The sequence below is a fragment of the Schistocerca serialis genome, chromosome 6 (assembly GCF_023864345.2).
Source record: "Schistocerca serialis cubense isolate TAMUIC-IGC-003099 chromosome 6, iqSchSeri2.2, whole genome shotgun sequence".
In the NCBI taxonomy this organism is placed as follows: domain Eukaryota; kingdom Metazoa; phylum Arthropoda; class Insecta; order Orthoptera; family Acrididae; genus Schistocerca; species Schistocerca serialis.
This window is the reverse complement of record NC_064643.1, coordinates 12,675,590-12,692,653: the sequence shown is the minus strand read 5'-3', so window position 1 is coordinate 12,692,653 and position 17,064 is coordinate 12,675,590. Positions and strand designations below refer to the sequence as shown.

At 43.8% G+C, this 17,064-nt stretch overlaps 1 protein-coding gene across 1 annotated transcript in view; it reads left to right on the top strand.

The window, feature by feature from the left end:
• LOC126483668 (molybdenum cofactor biosynthesis protein 1-like) overlaps positions 1 to 17,064 on the top strand; it is a 324,074-nt gene that overhangs the window by 46,794 nt on the left and 260,216 nt on the right. The gene's annotated exons all lie outside the window — the stretch shown is intronic.

The following is a 17,064-nucleotide window of genomic DNA, read 5'->3' as shown; positions in this document are numbered from 1 at the left end:
GGCTTGTGCATAGTGGAACCATTGATACTGTGGTGAGGAGGTTCATCATTTATGGCCCAGGCATTTGTTCCTCTCATAATCCACATGTTTCAGTGGTTGAACCAAGCTCACGCTGTCAGCATTCTGAGGCAATTGAATGGATTCAACGTAAGTCTCCAATGCCCTTATTCTTTTCCATACCACGTCTGTGGTAGAATGCTTTGTCGATACTCAAGTCCACTGATGATACTAATGTTTGATACTCTTCAGCACTGGCACACGGTTTTTACAGGAACACACCATTGAATTGCGAGTTTCAAACTTTCATAAAATGTTCGTTGCATATTTGGTGTTATATTCAGCTCTACATTACATCACAGGCTACCACGTAATCGTGACTTATTTAGTTTCATAATCGAAAGCAGTCTTTCATGCATTTATGTTGATCAAAACATTGTTATCACGTTTGCAATCTCATTATATGGACGTGGAATGTTGAGCTTCGGGACAGTTTCAACACAGATGGATTTGGCTTATAAACGGGAAATACGTTGCAGATCGATAAGCTCCATCTGCAGTTGCCCAGGGGCGCTTTAAAATTAAATGCAAAACGGTCTCTAAAAGAGATCACAAGGAAATTTAGAACTGGCAGTGCGCTCAAATGTTTGGAAAACTATTTCTGTAATTCTTTTAACGAGACAGAAGTTTGTTCAAATTCATGTTTTCTTTAACACCAGTGAGTTTAGGGAAATGGACGGTGTTTTTTTTTCATAATTTATCACCCGCACAATGCTATTTTTTTAAACATATCCCCGTCATATCCAAAATAGATTATTTCTCACCTTGCAATATCTTACTGTGGGCAGTGTGCAGTCAAATCCACGTAAAATGCAAAGTCTTCAGCCCATCCTGGGTGTTCCAATTTTCTTTCCTCCTTTCATTTTTCTTTCATAAATTTAACAATAGCGGGTTTCAATTTGAAAAATCGTTTCAGGCATGCCCCTTGACTTAACCAACGTACTTTGAAATAATATAGTCCAGTTACAAAAGACCTGACACCCCTTTAATTTCCTGAACGGTTACAGATATCGAAACGAGGTTTCGTGCAATTGATAGTACCCTGAGGGGCACTGTTTTGTATGGATAATGCCCTGATATCAGGCATCAACCGAGATGTTGATACAAGTATGATTTTTTTTAATGGAAATGTATACTTTTCATAACTATATTCAGTAGGTCTTGGAAAGGCAGTTGCGATGATATAGCGCTTTTATTACTGACACTGAAGCCTTTCGCAAGAGAATCCGAGAAATGCACTAAAACTGGGAAGCAATGAGGCGAGAGTAGGCCATTGCTGTGAAATAACACCAAGCTCTCAGACCAGACTCAGCCGTTATATGCCGATGCAGCAAGGCACGCCTTCGCTACTAAAATAAAACCTCATTTTGTATACGACCTAGAAACACCTACGATTTTTTTTGTGAGACTATGGCATATGCTAGTTTCTGGCGTATCAGATGGGACTAAGGAAAGCTGTTTCAATTGTACATACTTTTCCAGGTTTTTGTTGGAACAACTACAGTTTTTCGAGCAGTTTTTCATTACTATTTTCACAGAATTTTCTTGACATTCGTCTCATAATAGCGTGTCTAACTTTTGCACATTGGTGTACATGTCAGCATGCGAGAAATTATGAATCATAAATGATCTGCTGACAGACAACACAGTTTTGTTAGTTCTGGGGCACAGAGAAGTAAACAGTCGAAAAGCTTAATACAACGATGTAGACTGGCATGACCATGTTTACAATGTAATATCTGATTCCGGATGACTCAGTTTTAGAATATTTCTCTCATTCTTTTGCAAGGAGTTTCTACTACAAAATTAACAAGCATTGTATCACTGCAGTCGTCTTCTCATGCGCTTTCGGATGCCGTTAAGAAAGTATATCATTCTCTTTAAAAAATTATACTTGCCTCATAATCACGATCGATACAAAAGTGAAGATTCTGTATTACACACCAAATTACGTGTCCCTTAGCGTGCTATCATTGGCCCAAAACCTAGCTTCGGTATCTAAAATCATTCACGAAATAAAAGGGGTATTACGTCGTGCATGACTCATCCTGAATATACTCCCTTTGTCAGAAATGTTACAGGACAGATTAAAAAAAATATAGAAAATTGTACTTCAGTTACCAACGTTTCTGGAGGTCTTGAAAGAAAGCAGGGAAATTTTCAACTTCTATGCTTGTAAGCTCATTTGTCACAGGCTGTCGTATGTATGTGATATCTTGATGGAGTTTTCTTTCAGTTGCATTCTTGAAAGGGCCTCGCTGCAGTTGCTTAATCATCGTCCACATTTCACTAGGGTTTTCCCAGCTTAACGCATATCTTATTTTTCACTCTTTGCTCAGAATCAGCATCGATTGTGTCACCAAAACTAATGCGCCAAGAATCCAGACAGGGTGTTGCTAAGCACAGCCTTGCCACATAGTGAGTTTCACGGAAACACGTGCAAGGTCATTTCGAGGACACACACATTAACATGAAAGCAACATTTGTTCCCTTTTGGTATTGCAAGCTCAGAAATAAAAAAAGCCTGTCCTGGAACTTTTTCTGCGAAATGGATTAGTCTCCATACTCTTCGTACAGTTTCACTGAAACAGTTATACCTGACGGCATAGTAATGTATTCTACTTCCGAATATTTGCTACTTGATCCATCAATGTCATCACGTCAGCTACGTCTGGTAATTTAAAACAAAGTGCTTTTTGATGTACAGAACACAGAATCTCGTCTGCTAATCTTTGTAATTTCTGGTTCTTTCCTCGTCAACTAAAAAAATGGTTCAAATGGCTGTGAGCACTATGGGACTTAACTTCTGAGGCCATCAGTCCCCTAGAACTTAGAACTACTTAAACCTAACTAACCTAAGGACATCACACACATCCATGCCTGAGGCAGGATTCGAACCTGCGACCGTAGCGGTCCCGCGGTTCCGGACTGTAGTGCCTAGAACCGCTCGACCACCCCGGCCAGCCCGTCAACTAAATCTTTAAATTCTATCTGAGTGGTGTGTAATGTTCCATAGGAAATTTCTGCTACTCATATATTACTGCGACTGCATTATGGATATGGAGAATTTCAACCTTCTGTTCTCGTTCCCATCCACATCTTGTGACTATAGATCACTAGACTGCCTGTTTTTGTGCGAATAACCACTGGACCAACTTCCTTTATACCACGAACAAATAGCGAAGGATAAACAGTGCTTACACCAAGACCCTGGCGAGCTGAAGAAAGCCGTGTCGATCAAAAGAAGCCTCATCAAATGCTGGAAGGAAGTGTCGCATCGCTCTGCTGTATGAAATGTGGCGCTATACCGAGAGGGACCGAGCAAAGGCGAGACGTACCAAACTGTGACGAGACAGACCGAACCTCGGAGCGCTTGGAAGCAGCACATTGTGCAAAAGTGAAATTTTGCACGACTTGGTCGACCATGGTGTATAACAACTGACGCTCGGAAAACCGATATTTGATCAGAATAGCAGAGCCGAATTAGACAACGTGTGAATATGATAGTGAAAATGGGCCTCCGATATCTGGCGAGCTATGCGGGCGCGCGCGGGCCGCTTAGCGCTTACCTCCTCGCGGGACAGCGTCTCGTGTGGCCAGCGCGTGTCCAGGTCCTGCAGCAGGCGCAGCAGGATGCGAGTGTCCAGCGGCGAAGACAGCGCCTGCCGGCAGTAGGACGTCCAGCGCACAGCGGCCAGCTGCAGCTCCGTCACGTCACCCTGGATTGCGTGTTGGTGCTGGATCGTCTACGCCACATGCGGCAGCTCGCCGCTCCACTCCCACGTCGGGCCCTGCGGGCACATCGCCGGCACCCGTCACTACAGACAATCTCACAGGACAAAATATCAGCCACCCCCTCAAAAAAGCTCAACTCGTCGCTTTGGAGCTCTGAAGGTGGCAGGGGTAAAATACAGGGAGCGAAAGGCTATTTACAATTTGTACAGAAAGCAGATGACACTTATAAGAGTCGAGGGGTATGAAAGAGAAGCAGTGGTTGGGAAGTGAGTGAAACAGGGTTGTAGCCTATCCCCGATGTTATTCAATCTGTATACAGAGCAAGCAATAAAGGAAACAAAGGAAAAGTTCGGAGTAGGTATTAAAATCCATGGAGAAGAAATAAAAACTTTGAGGTTCGCCGATATTGTTGTAATTCTGTCAGAGACAGCAAAGGACCTGGAAGAGCAGTTGAACGGAATGGACAGTATCTTGAAAGGAGGGTATAAGATGAACATCAACAAAAGCAAAACGAGGATAATGGAATGTAGTCTAATTAAGTCGGGTGATGCTGAGGGAATTGGATTAGGAAATGAGACACTTAAAGTAGTAAAGGAGTTTTGCTATTTGGGGAGCAAAATAACTGATGATGGTCGAAGTATAGAGGATATAAAATGTAGACTGGCAATGGCAAGGAAATCGTTTCTGAAGAAGAGAAATTTGTTAACATCAAGTATAGATTTAAATGTCAGGAAATCGTTTCTGAAAGTATTTGTATGGAGTGTAGCCATGTGTGGAAGTGAAACGTGGGCAATAAATAGTTTAGACAAGAAGAGAATATAAGCATTCGAAATGTGGTGCTACAGAAAAATGCTGAAGATTAGATGGGTAGATCACATAACTAATGAGGAAGTTTTGAATAGAATTGGGGAGAAGAGAAGTTTGTGGCACAACTTGACTAGAAGACGGGATCGGTTGGACATGTTCTGAGGCATCGAGGGATCACCAATCTAGCATTGGAGGGCAGCGTGGAGGGTAAAAATCGTAGAGGGAGACCAAGAGATGAATACACTAAGCAGATTCAGAAGGATGTAGGTTGCAGTAGGTATTGGGAGATGAAGAAGCTTGCACAGGATAGAGTAACATGGAGAGCTGCATCAAACCAGTCTCAGGACTGGAGACCACAACAACAACAACCTGTGTAGGACTTCTGCCAAGCTGTCATGTTACCCTCCACCGCTCTGAAGTATGTCATGCCGGCCAAGTGGTGGGTACACCTTCTGATCAAAAGTGTCCAGCATCTAGTAATGGACATAAAGGGCACTGCGCACACACACCAACCGACCGACCAATTTCCTGTACAGCCTACACACTTTACGACCTACTTTACTGAGTGACTACAGGGACAAAAGATGAACTTCTGTTGGTCGGCTGGCAGGGCAGCGCTACACATAACATAATTTTTTGGGTGGAGTGATTGGGGGAGGGAGGGGTTGGGTGAAATTGTGACGGAGATCATGCGAAGGGCTGGTGGGTCGGCTGTTGGCTGTGTGTGTGTGTGTGTGTGTGTGTGTGTGTGTGTGTGTGTGTGTCCCTTTATTACTCATGGGATATGACCACCCTTTAATTTATGATAGCTGGAATTCTGCTGGGGACATTTCCAGTGAGGTGCATGAATGTCAGTGAGGGAATGACAGTCTGTTCTTCTTCAAGTGCTGAAACCAGAGGTGGTAGTGATGTTGGATTCTGGAGCGAAGTCGATCTTTTAACACTTCCCAAATGAGTTTCATTGGGTTCAGGTCGGGACACTGGGCAGCATAGTCCATTTCAGGAATATTGTTATTCACAAACCACAGATACTGCCGCACAACAGGGTTTACTATCACGCTGAAACAATTATAGTCTCCGAAAACGTCCTGTGCTGAATGCAGCCTAAAGCTCCACAAAATGTCTTCATATACTTCTGCATATAGCGTTTTCCTAAGTGCAATGAGGGAACGACACCCTAAGCACGATAAACAGCCCCATATTGTAACATCATCTCTTCTGTACTTCTGTGTTGGAATTACGCATGATGGCAGGCATTCTACAAACCCTTTCATTGGATTTCCAAAGTATGTAGCATGGTTCCTCACTTCAAATCACCCCTTTCCAGTGATACACTGCCCAATGGCGTCATTCTTTACATCACCCCATGTTTTGCTTAGCACTAATTACAGAAATTTGTGGCTTGACAGAAGCTGCGTGACCATCGTACTCCATTCCATTTAACTCTCATTCATTGTGCTAGCTGGACTACTGGTAGTACTTTGGAACACACGAGTGATCCCTTCCACTCATTTTTTGCGGTTTCTTACAACCACCGTCTGCTAGGGTTGGAGGTCCTGTCCGTCAGTACGTGATGTCTGCTTCATCTAGGTTTAGCTGTTAAGTTTCCTCTCCACTTCCACTGCACACTCCCATCGCTAGCAGTCGACTTGGGCAGCTTTAGAACGTCTGAAATGACCCTGATGGATTTGTTACTCTGGTGACATCCAGTCACTACGTTCGAGATCACCGAGCCCTCATGAACAACCCATTTTACAGTACTGTTTCTCTGCTAATAAGACAATGGCTCCCACCTCCAGTTACCCTGTCAAGTCTACCTCTCGTGACATATAGTCGCCAATTCCGCATCACATAGCGGTGTCCAGATACTTTTGATGAGATGGTTTATGTGCCAGTCAGTTATAAGGAACACCGCAGTAAGAAGGCTCTACATGGAGAAGTGACAGGATTGCAGTTAGTAGTAACCGTGTTTGGACTCTCCTGTGATCAGATCGTGAGTGCAGTCCACCGATTTGTTGATGTATCAAGACAGTAATGGTAGATCTCTCGCAGCCATGTAGTACAGCGTAGGAGCAACACTAGTAAGAAGACTTTAGCTGACATGGACCAGAGACAATTGTCATACACTACCAGATACAATCGGTTTCAAACATGACAAGGAATTGCTGCTCACAGCGAATGCTTTGGATCACTCTAAGTCACGTAGAACTGATACCAGACGGTTGTGTGACACTCCACTGCTGACCTAATTCAGGACAGTGCCTCTTTACAATGAAATTCTGTGTATGTGCCACTCAATTATCCGAAATTTGCGCTGTAAGATAGGTTGACGAGGTAATAGGACATGTACATGTGTTAAGACATTAGGCAGTAACTTGGATGGTACTAGAGGGAGCTGTAGAAGGTAAAAACTGTAGGTGAAAACAGAGATTTGAATATATGCACCAAATAATTGAGGACATTGTTCTTCTGAGATGAAGAGGTTGATTGGTGTATCATTGTGGATTGTCTACAAGGAATGGTGGACCACTCACAGTCATGTAACACATGTTAAGAGCAGCCATTGTTAAAACACCCTAACCGACAGTGACTAGTGACGGATGTCACACCTCGCCAATGACAATATTTTTCCAACCCGACAGAAATTGCTGCAGTCATTCAATGCAGACACGGATCCACAGTAGGATCCTAATGGGGGGGGCTCTCAGTTTCTTACTTTCTCACCTCTCCCACCGGAAGGATCCAGGACTGAAAGAATGCAACAAGTTTCCAGCGAACCAACGTTGCGAATGGAACTGCATGCCATGGACTTTCGAAACGAGGTACTTCGCAAAAGGTCATTGCTCTCAGCGGCATGTGGAGTTGGACGTCTTTAATTGGACAAACAACACAGTATCTGGGCAGTAGTTGACTGGAGTGCAATCATGCCATACTGAAGAGTGGAAGTTGTGGATCAGGCCGGAGGTGGTTCTGTGATGTTTTGGGGCAGTTTTCGCACCGTGACTTGCGACCATTCATTGCCATGAAAATAAACCACGATATTCATCTCTACATTATCTGTAATTAAGCATTACCCCTCTACATTTTGATATGGATATGCTGTGGACCCTCCCGTCTTCCAGGATGACAGCAGCCATTTTCACAGGGTTGTATTCTTATGTTCCTGGTATGACAAACACTCTCACTCCTCTCTGCAGATGACAGCTCTTGCAGGGGTGGATTCGTCAAGTGGATGTGGCATACCTGAAGAAAGTTCTGGAGCACATCATTGTGTGGAACTGAAATATATACCAAGCGAAAATTTGAGAAGTATAAATTAGAAGGACCGAAGATTTGGCTTCCTTTCAGCATCATCATGACTAGAGACTGTGCATAAACTGAGATGTGTGAAGGGTGTGAAGGGAAATCGGTGTATGCTTTTCAAAGGATCTATCCATGCAGTGACCTGAAGTGGTTCAGGGAAGCCACGAAAATCTGATCTCAGTGTGGAGCGAGTATTTGAATCCACCGTCCTCCCCAGTACGAGACCCTTACCTTCATCACTACGCCACTTCAAACGATCAGAAGTTGGGGAGAATTTGATCCTTTCAGATGAGGTACTATCGAAGAAGGTAGTAAAGTAGAGAGACGGGATACGAAACAAGGAGGTACTGAAAAAACAGCCGGCCGCAGTGGCCGAGCGGTTCTAGGCGCTACAGTCGGGAACCGCGCGACCGCTACAGTCGCAGGTTCGAATCCTGCCTCGGGCATGGATGTGTGTGATGTCCTTAGGTTAGTTAGGTTTAAGTAGTTCTAAGTTCTAGGGGACTGATGACCTCAGATGTTAAGGCGCATAGTGCTCAGAGCCATTTGAACCATTTTGAAAAAACAAATAGGCCCTATATTAAATCTATGGGAAAGCCTTACCAGTAGAATGGTTACGTTAATGGAACATTTGCCACGCAGGCCGCTAAAATTAATTTTGCGCTGGAAGGAATTAGAAATGGAAAAAAGTAATGTAGGTGTAGACAGATACTAGAACACGTGTCCTAGTACAAAGAAATTATAAACTTGGTGTTCTAGATACGTTGAAACAGACTTCGAGCGGTTGTAGATGGTATCTTGAGGAATACGTTGCGGGTAGAAACCCGTGTTGGGGAACGTCGTTCAACGACGCTAGAGCGCGCCGATGTTATAGGCGCTGGCAGCAAACGTGACTTTGCACGCTGACGGACGGTAGGCAGAAAGTCTCTTAATGTTGTTTGTTTATTCACTGATCGACTGATTACCGCGACCTTCAGTGGAGAAGGTGGAGCTAGCTGCTGCTTAGAACGGCTTTGTTTCCTATGAATACGATGCTCTGGTGCTTCGGTTGGTGGCGGTTTCTGACACGAGTATCCACCCGCAGTTTATTTTTCTCCTGGAACCCTCTAAAATACAGGAGAAAAATAAACTACAGATGGAAACCCGTGTCCGAAACAGTCATCCACCAAGGCAACAGAACATCGCATTCATTGGAGACAAGGCCTGTCTACGCAGCAGCTAGCTCCATCCTCTCCAATGGCGATCATGGCAATCAGTTGCGATCACTGAATAAGAAATAACATTGCGAGGCATTCCTCTTACATTTCGTCAGTGTACAATGTGAATTTGCTGCCGAAAGGGTGCCCTAGTGGCAGACATAGGCTTCTATGACTTCGACGTTCTGTAGCTTCGTTGGATGAAATTTCTAGACACGTACTCCTATCCTCCATTTGTTCCTCAAGACACCCTCTACAACTCCTTGAATTTTGTCGCAACATTTCGGGGACACCCTGTAGAGATGAAAAGTAGTGCAGAAGATAGGAAGCGATGTAGGACTCCAAACCAGTCGAAAGACAGGTGAATTAAAAAAACAGACAGTACTTTGGATACACAGCTGTACACCAGGATAAACTGAAGCAATACCACGTGGGAAGACTGTGGCTAAGGTCCTAAATTCTAAGCTTGTCAAGCAACGTACAACTGGTTCATGAATCAGTACTGACAATGTTTCGCGTCAATTGTTAAATGTGTGATATAATAACCAGAACATGTTTCGGGACTATGTTATTACTCTATAAAGTGGTATAAAGTAAGGAAGCAAATCGAAGATCGCAATACTACATACACTGAAAACCATGTAATTATATTGTCCTGCATTATACCATACCCTGATTGAGCCGTGCGCGGCTCGTGTTAGTGCCGTTTATTGCTTAACATCTTGTCTTTGCGGTACTGCCGTCCTGTTTCTTATTAGATTTACTGGCGTCACTAAGTTGCTGGCTTGCCTGCCCGTGAGTGGCACCAGTGGCGCTTATCGATAAGAGGACTGTCGTACTATCTTTAGAGCGACCGCTAGTATTTCCGGGTCGTCGTGTGTTGGGACGGAGCAGCAGTGAGGTCCGGACAGCCATGTACCTGTTATTGGAACACAGCATTCTGGACAGCTCAGGAACATATTTAGATAGTTGCATGTATTCTCTGTGGTTATCAAGATTAGTGCTGAACCATCTTTTTTTCTGATTCAGTGCTGGCAGACAGTAATTAACTTAGTTTCATGTAAGTACTGTGTGAATTATGAAATTTTTCCACCACACAGTGCTGCCTGCATATTACTGGATGTTCTGTGAGTAAATTTTCCACTGTAACTGCGAGAAATGCATTCGATTTTCCCCAGATAGTAGCATAGCTATATTGTTAAAATACTTTCCCCGGTTTTCAGAAAGCATGGGTGGTTTTTCAGGAATTCCATTTCTAATCTGTGCAATCGCATTTGAGCAAACTTTTTTATATCCTATTTTGAAATTTAATTCATAGTGTGTCGCACTTCGTAGATTTATACTTAGTCATAGGCTACAGAAGTGGGGGGGGGGGGGGGGGGAGGGAGGAGGGGGACGTCAGGGGACAGACAGCAAGGAGTTGCACTTGCCACCAACCCCCCCCCCCCCCTCCCTCCCCACCATGAGCGTCTGCGATAAACTTCATCCATTTAAGAATTCTCACTAATTTCTGGATGTGTCCCGCATGTAATTCGTGACAGACTAAATATTGAGTGTCCTGTCAGTTATTTGTGCAATGTTTCATTCGTTATAATAAATACATCATTTGCCTGTCGTTTCGGAACACTGCTGAAACAAAGTACCTTGTGTTGCTTCTTTCGCCCCCTCATACAGCTGGAAATTAGTTGCGGTAATGGACAGTTCCGACTTAGCACCGTGTATACCTGTCTGACAACTGTCCGAAATTTTAAGAACAGCCCTTTCGTTTCTGGACATCGTGACCTTAACAAAATGTCTGAACTTTACCTGTTAAGGCTTGCTGAGACTTTAACAGCAGACAACTGGATTTCATATCCAAAGATTTATTTCATTTGCAGTATGGACAACATAACATCCTATACTATGTGTTTCTTTACTTTTGGTTTATCTGAGGGCAAACAATAATCCTAGGCTAAACACGATGGAAAATTGTGAATATTGAGGTTGAAATGGTGTTTGGATCTTTCTCAACTGCATGGTTGAGAATTTATACGCTGTATGACCCTGTCTCACTTCTAGTCACATAACTTGTGTACTCGAGTTCACGCATGTACACATGATCACTCCAAACCGAAGAGACGAAGACCATTTTGTTTGCATCATTGGCCTTTGATACGTGATTATGGGTATTCATGTCGGCTCTCCAGCCAGATCAGATGATGTTTTGAATCTGGAGCCCCGACATGAATACAACCAATTATTACGCCGGCAGAGATTACGGAATCACATGAAGATCCTCTACGGTGAGGGGACGTTTCAACTTTCAAGGGTATTTCATGAACTTCGTAAGAAGGGGAAATTACTGAGCAACCTCGCTTTTTGGCTGAGATGCTGGAATGAAGTTTTAATACCTAAATTTGCCAGAATTGTTGATTACATTGAGACAAGAATGGCCAACACCATTAAGAAGCGTGCTGGTTTTGCCTTACTAAGGGAACGCAATAGTTTTATACGCGCACAACTGGATTTCATATCCAAAGATTTATTTTATCTGCATTTGGCAGTTTCAGCGCTGCTTCCGCTGCATCCTGGAATTGGGTCGACAGTTCGTCCTGGGCAATATCAGACTGGGTGTAGGCAAACGCCGTCAGTAGGAAATCTTCGAAAATTCAACGGTTTTCTTCGCAGTCTACACTGATAACACCCGTCGACATGTGATCAGTCTCACAACGAAAGAGTGAACGATGCTATGCCTGCAGTATTGGAACAGGAATTCAATTTTACCCATACACCCAGTGATGTTCCAATTACGGAATACATTTCTGCCGTTGAACAAGTCGTGTCCAGGTTTCCCGACCATCTAGCTGATGAGGTTAGGTAAGAGGTGTCTCAGCTGTGTCAGGTGCCACCCCCGCGAGGTAACATCTCGCTTTAAAGAGCCGCAATCCGGTCCTTCAGAGAAGATTTCGTAATTCCTCCAGCGGACAAGGCCAGTTCAACGGTTCTTCTTTTGCGGGACAATTATGTGCTTAAAATTTATCTCTCTCTTGCACACTTGGCATACCAAAGATTGCAGAACTATCCAACTCACCGTATAAAACCCAAGACTCTCAAGACTCTTCCAGTCATTAAAAGAGACTTCATTATCTGATGAAGTTCTGGGAAAAACGTCGACCTGGTTCTGCAGTCCAGCCGAGATTATACGGTTTGCCTAAGGTAGACAGGAAGTACTTTCTCTTCGGCTTTTTGTTAGAAATTTGGGCACTCCTACTTATAAGTTGGCTAAGTATCTAGCGTCCATGCTCAGTCCCCCTGTCGGAAATTGCTATAATCTTATTTCCAATTCTCTGGTTTTTATTCAACATATGACTTCTGAGTCTCAATCCCAAGAATTGGCTCTTTAGTTTTGATGTTGCGTCTCTGTTTTCCAAAGTTCCTCTTGAGGATTCTTTGCAGTTAATTTGTGAAAAATTGGACGAAGAAACAACAAGCTTTGTCGCCATGTGTTGATGTTGACGTATTTTTTTACTTAATGACAAAAGTTTTAAACAAACTGAGTGGCTATTGGGAGTCCATTATCCCCCGTGGTCGCCAATTTGTGGAAGATTGAGGACATTGCAACATGGTTCTTTAAACCAACTTGTTCATGGAGATACGTCGACCATACGTTTATGGGATGGCCATTTGGGAGGGATGTTCTGGATCGTTTTCTGTATCATTTTAATTGTGTGCATCCCAATATTGAGTTCATTATGGAAGTCAAAGAGGACGGCGAACATCCGTTTTTAGGTGTCTTGGTCCACAGGAGGGGTGATGGGACATTAGGACAGTTTATCTGAAGCACACGCATACGAACAGATATCTTTATCCATCAGGCAGTTATCAATCCTACCAACGCAACGAGGTCCTACTTACATTGGTGAAAAGGGTTTACGCTATCTGAGATGCAGACAGTTTGACGCAAGAACTGGAGACTGGACATTCGCGGGAACTAACAGAAGATACAAGCAAATCTGCGGAATTCCTACATTTTGCGGGGAGCATATCTTCAGAAACAGGAAAAAGTTTAAAGAAGTTTGATATTCAAAGTATTTTCCGTCCACCGCCTGAGACCACAGCTCTGCTGGGCTTAGTGAAGGATAACTTTGGTTCGAGAAAGCCCGGGATCTACACAATTCCCGCAGTTGCGGGAAAGCCTGTATTGGACTAACTATTCGTACGCTCCAGTATCGTTGCGTGAAGCACGATCGGCACGCACATTTAATTCAGCCAGAAAAATCTGAGTGTCTGAACATTGTCTTACTGAAAAATATGAAATGTTGTACGATGAGACAAGTGGTTGACCCTGCGTCGCTGTATTGGGACTGTGTAGTGGAAGAAGTCATTGGAATGCCGCTATCTAACAATACTCTGAATTGAGATAAGAGGTACCCTTTAACTAACAATTAGAACCTTGTTCTGTTTGATGTTAAGAAACACAATGGTCCCTGTTTCGGTCATCAGAAACTGTCAGTTTTTTATATCTATTGTTCCCACGAGCTTTCACCACCTGTGCGCTGTTGTGCCTGTCGCTAGAGGGCAGTTGTGTTCGCGCACGCGCGGTGGACCCACGGTCGATGGATATTTGTGTTCCGGCTGATAGTGCGACGGCTCACAGCCATAGTATTGTGACCAGATGACGATGTGTTCCACCTGGAGACCTGACATGAAAACAACCAATGGGGACGTTTACGGAACCTCAAATGGTGATTCTGCTGACCAATTCTATAGTTGTTTTTAACTATTATTCTATGTTCACATTCACATCAAGCATGTCAGAAGATGTACTGCTGATATACTCATGAGGTACGCTTACTTTCAAGGTACAGCTGCCATCTACATTTGAATAATGTTCGCTGTGTAGCTGTCAAGCGTTTGAGACAGGATAGGCTGTGTGTACTTCATGTGAAACTTATTTCTGCTGCCAAGGGTATTTAACTCCACTGGACGCTCTTTGTTGCTTCCGTACAAGGTAAAACAAAATTAACCACTCTGGAGCAACCCATACTCTAGCTACGCTACATATAAATCTGACCACAACCAACATTTCATTGGGGAGTTGGCAGTATTTCTAACTAGTCAAAATCAGCCTCTGATTATCACAAGAAGCAACTGCATGGAAAAAAGCGGGAATTTCAGAACATCCTTTAGTTACATGATTTGGCCTCACCAAACACCTGTAGTACTTTACTCGGAAGAAACACAGCAGTATGATGAATCTCACAGGATACTGAGCTACAAGCATGTGAATTGGGCATTGTTCAAGGAAATGCTTGAAAAGTCGTATCCCACAAATTCCCAAAATTACACAAAGCAGGAAACTTGTTGAAGCTGTCAAAGCCCTTACCACCGCAGTTCAGGATGCAATAGCAGGTACCATTACAGTACTTATACCACAAGAATGCTCAATGGCCCTGCTCCCAGAAATACAGGGGCCGATGTCAATGAGAGATCATCTCGGGAGATACTGGCTGTACAAACAGAATATTAGCAGGCTCCAGGAGATCATACGGGCTAAATTAAAACTTTTAAAACCACAAACTGGGACAATACACTCGCAGGGCTGCACACCACATGACCTGGAGTGTGGCAAATAGCTGTCCACTCCACCAAGAAGAAATACTACACACCAAGTTTACAAATACCTTACAGACCAGCATACTCCATGGAGGAGAAGCATGAGCTGATGACCAGAACACTAGCAACATCATTCACACTGAATCTGGCTCCTTCCAATCCAGCACTGCTACTTGAAATGGACCAGGAGGTTACATGGCTTGTAACCCAGCCCAAGTGCAGTGTAACAATACATACTGCTACACATGAAATTACACAGGTTATTAAGCACAAAACAGCTAGAAAAGCTCCTGGTCCCAATCACTTTCAAAACCGTGTCACCCAGGAGTTCATGAATAAAGCTATAGAGCATCTCACACATATGACGAATACCATTCTACAACATCAACACTTCCCTGTCCTGATGTTCAGGAAGCCAGGGAAATACCACTCCCTACCACAAAATTACGGAGCCATCAGCCTGCTGAGCTCCCTAAATAAGATTGTTGAGAAGATGATTCTCAAACATCTTACTATGCACTGCAACACCAATGACTCGCTGAGACTGGAGCAATTTGGATTCAGCAATCACCACTCCACAACACAACAACTCCTCCGCGTAGTAGAACATATTACACACACCCCCAACACCAACAAAGCTACAGGAGCGCTGTTCCCGGTCTTCAGTCATCTACAGCACAATCGTCTCATTCGCAAACTCTGCACTGCTAGTCTCTCCGACAAGCTCATACATCTTACACACTCATATCTCACCCACAGAAGCTTCAACACCGACATTCAGGGCAAACAGTCAACACAACACAGTATACAAGTGGGAGTACCCCAAGGCAGCATCCAAGGGCCCCTCTTGTTTAATCTCTACGTCAATGACTTTCCAACTGAACAAAACACAATGGCAACCATCTACGCAGATGACACTACCATCCTAGTGCAAGACTGGAAACCATCAGGCATAATTCGCAACTGCAAGCAAAACTGCCTAGCTGGAATGACAGTGTGTTAAAGCAAATGCTGACAAGTGTGAAGCAGTTCTGTTCATTGACAAGCCATAACAACTGCACAAACATTAAGTGTTCTGGCATACCCACAAGCTCTGGAATGAAAATTAAGATCGCAAGAGCAAAGAAGGCAGCCAATAGCCCATTGGCAAGGACCACACCACGACGGGAGCAGGCCCCTAGACCAAGGGAATATAAGTGCCGCTCCTGCCAGCCTCGGCCACTCAGTATTTGGACAGGATTAGGACAGTATACGGACAGGCCTAGCGCAGAATGCTACAATAACAGTTATTAGTGATCCACAAACTGTGTGTCAAACTTGCACGAACATTGTATATAGCAAAGGACTCTGATTTATACTGCATGTCGCCTATTGCTTGCGACACCATTGTAAATTCCAGGTTAAGCATTGTCAAGCTTCTTATTTGTAATAAAAACTATTAATGTTGTTTGCTTGAATTGTTGTATAGCATTTTGAGAATGCAGCATCCTTTAGGCACCCTATACGAGATGAGTGGGCAGGACCCCACATTAAGACTGCAGACGAATAACACTACACACACGCCCGATACGTTTCAGTGTGAAAGTCAAACACTTCAGTGACAGGCCAACTGAGCAAATGCAAGGCTCAAACAGTGTTACTCTAAGCTCAGCAGGTAAAGCACACTGAATAGGAGGGTATCGAGGTCCGTGTACATGATACTGATTAGACCCATGATGATACATGCAGCTGCAGTCTGGGGTTACGTGGCTCTGACCGCCTGTGCTGCCTACAGGTGATACAGAACGAAGTGCACCACAGTCCACACACACACTGTCGACCTTCACAGAGAATACTGCCTTGAGACTCACACACAGATATTCAAAAAACTCACCACATGACTGTACAGGAAGTTGAGACACTCTGACAATCACTTCATTCTTAACCTGGGAAACTACGACCACAACCATGGGTGAAAACACAACTGCTGAAAAACACATCTATCTAGGGACAATTAATCACCTGTGGACAGCACAAGCTCACAGACAAAATAAACACTGGTGAATCCCTGCATTACAGCAAAACTAAATGGCATTGCCAGCTGCAAATATCTAGCTGACGAACTGGCAATACGGGAAAGCAGTATTGCACACTAAACATAAACATATCCAACCAAACCTCTTTATGGCCAATTGACCACTTGTATAATGACCTTGGCATGTTACAAGTACAGATGCTGCAGGTGGCCCAGGAGACACTCAGGTGCACAGCCCAGGAGTACCCCTCCTCAATAGGACTGACACTCGTAAAGAGTGTTTTAAGCTGCGACAGTGGTATTGAGCATCGCACGATACCCAAAACTAACGACAACCTCACTCTTGCAGACAGAAAG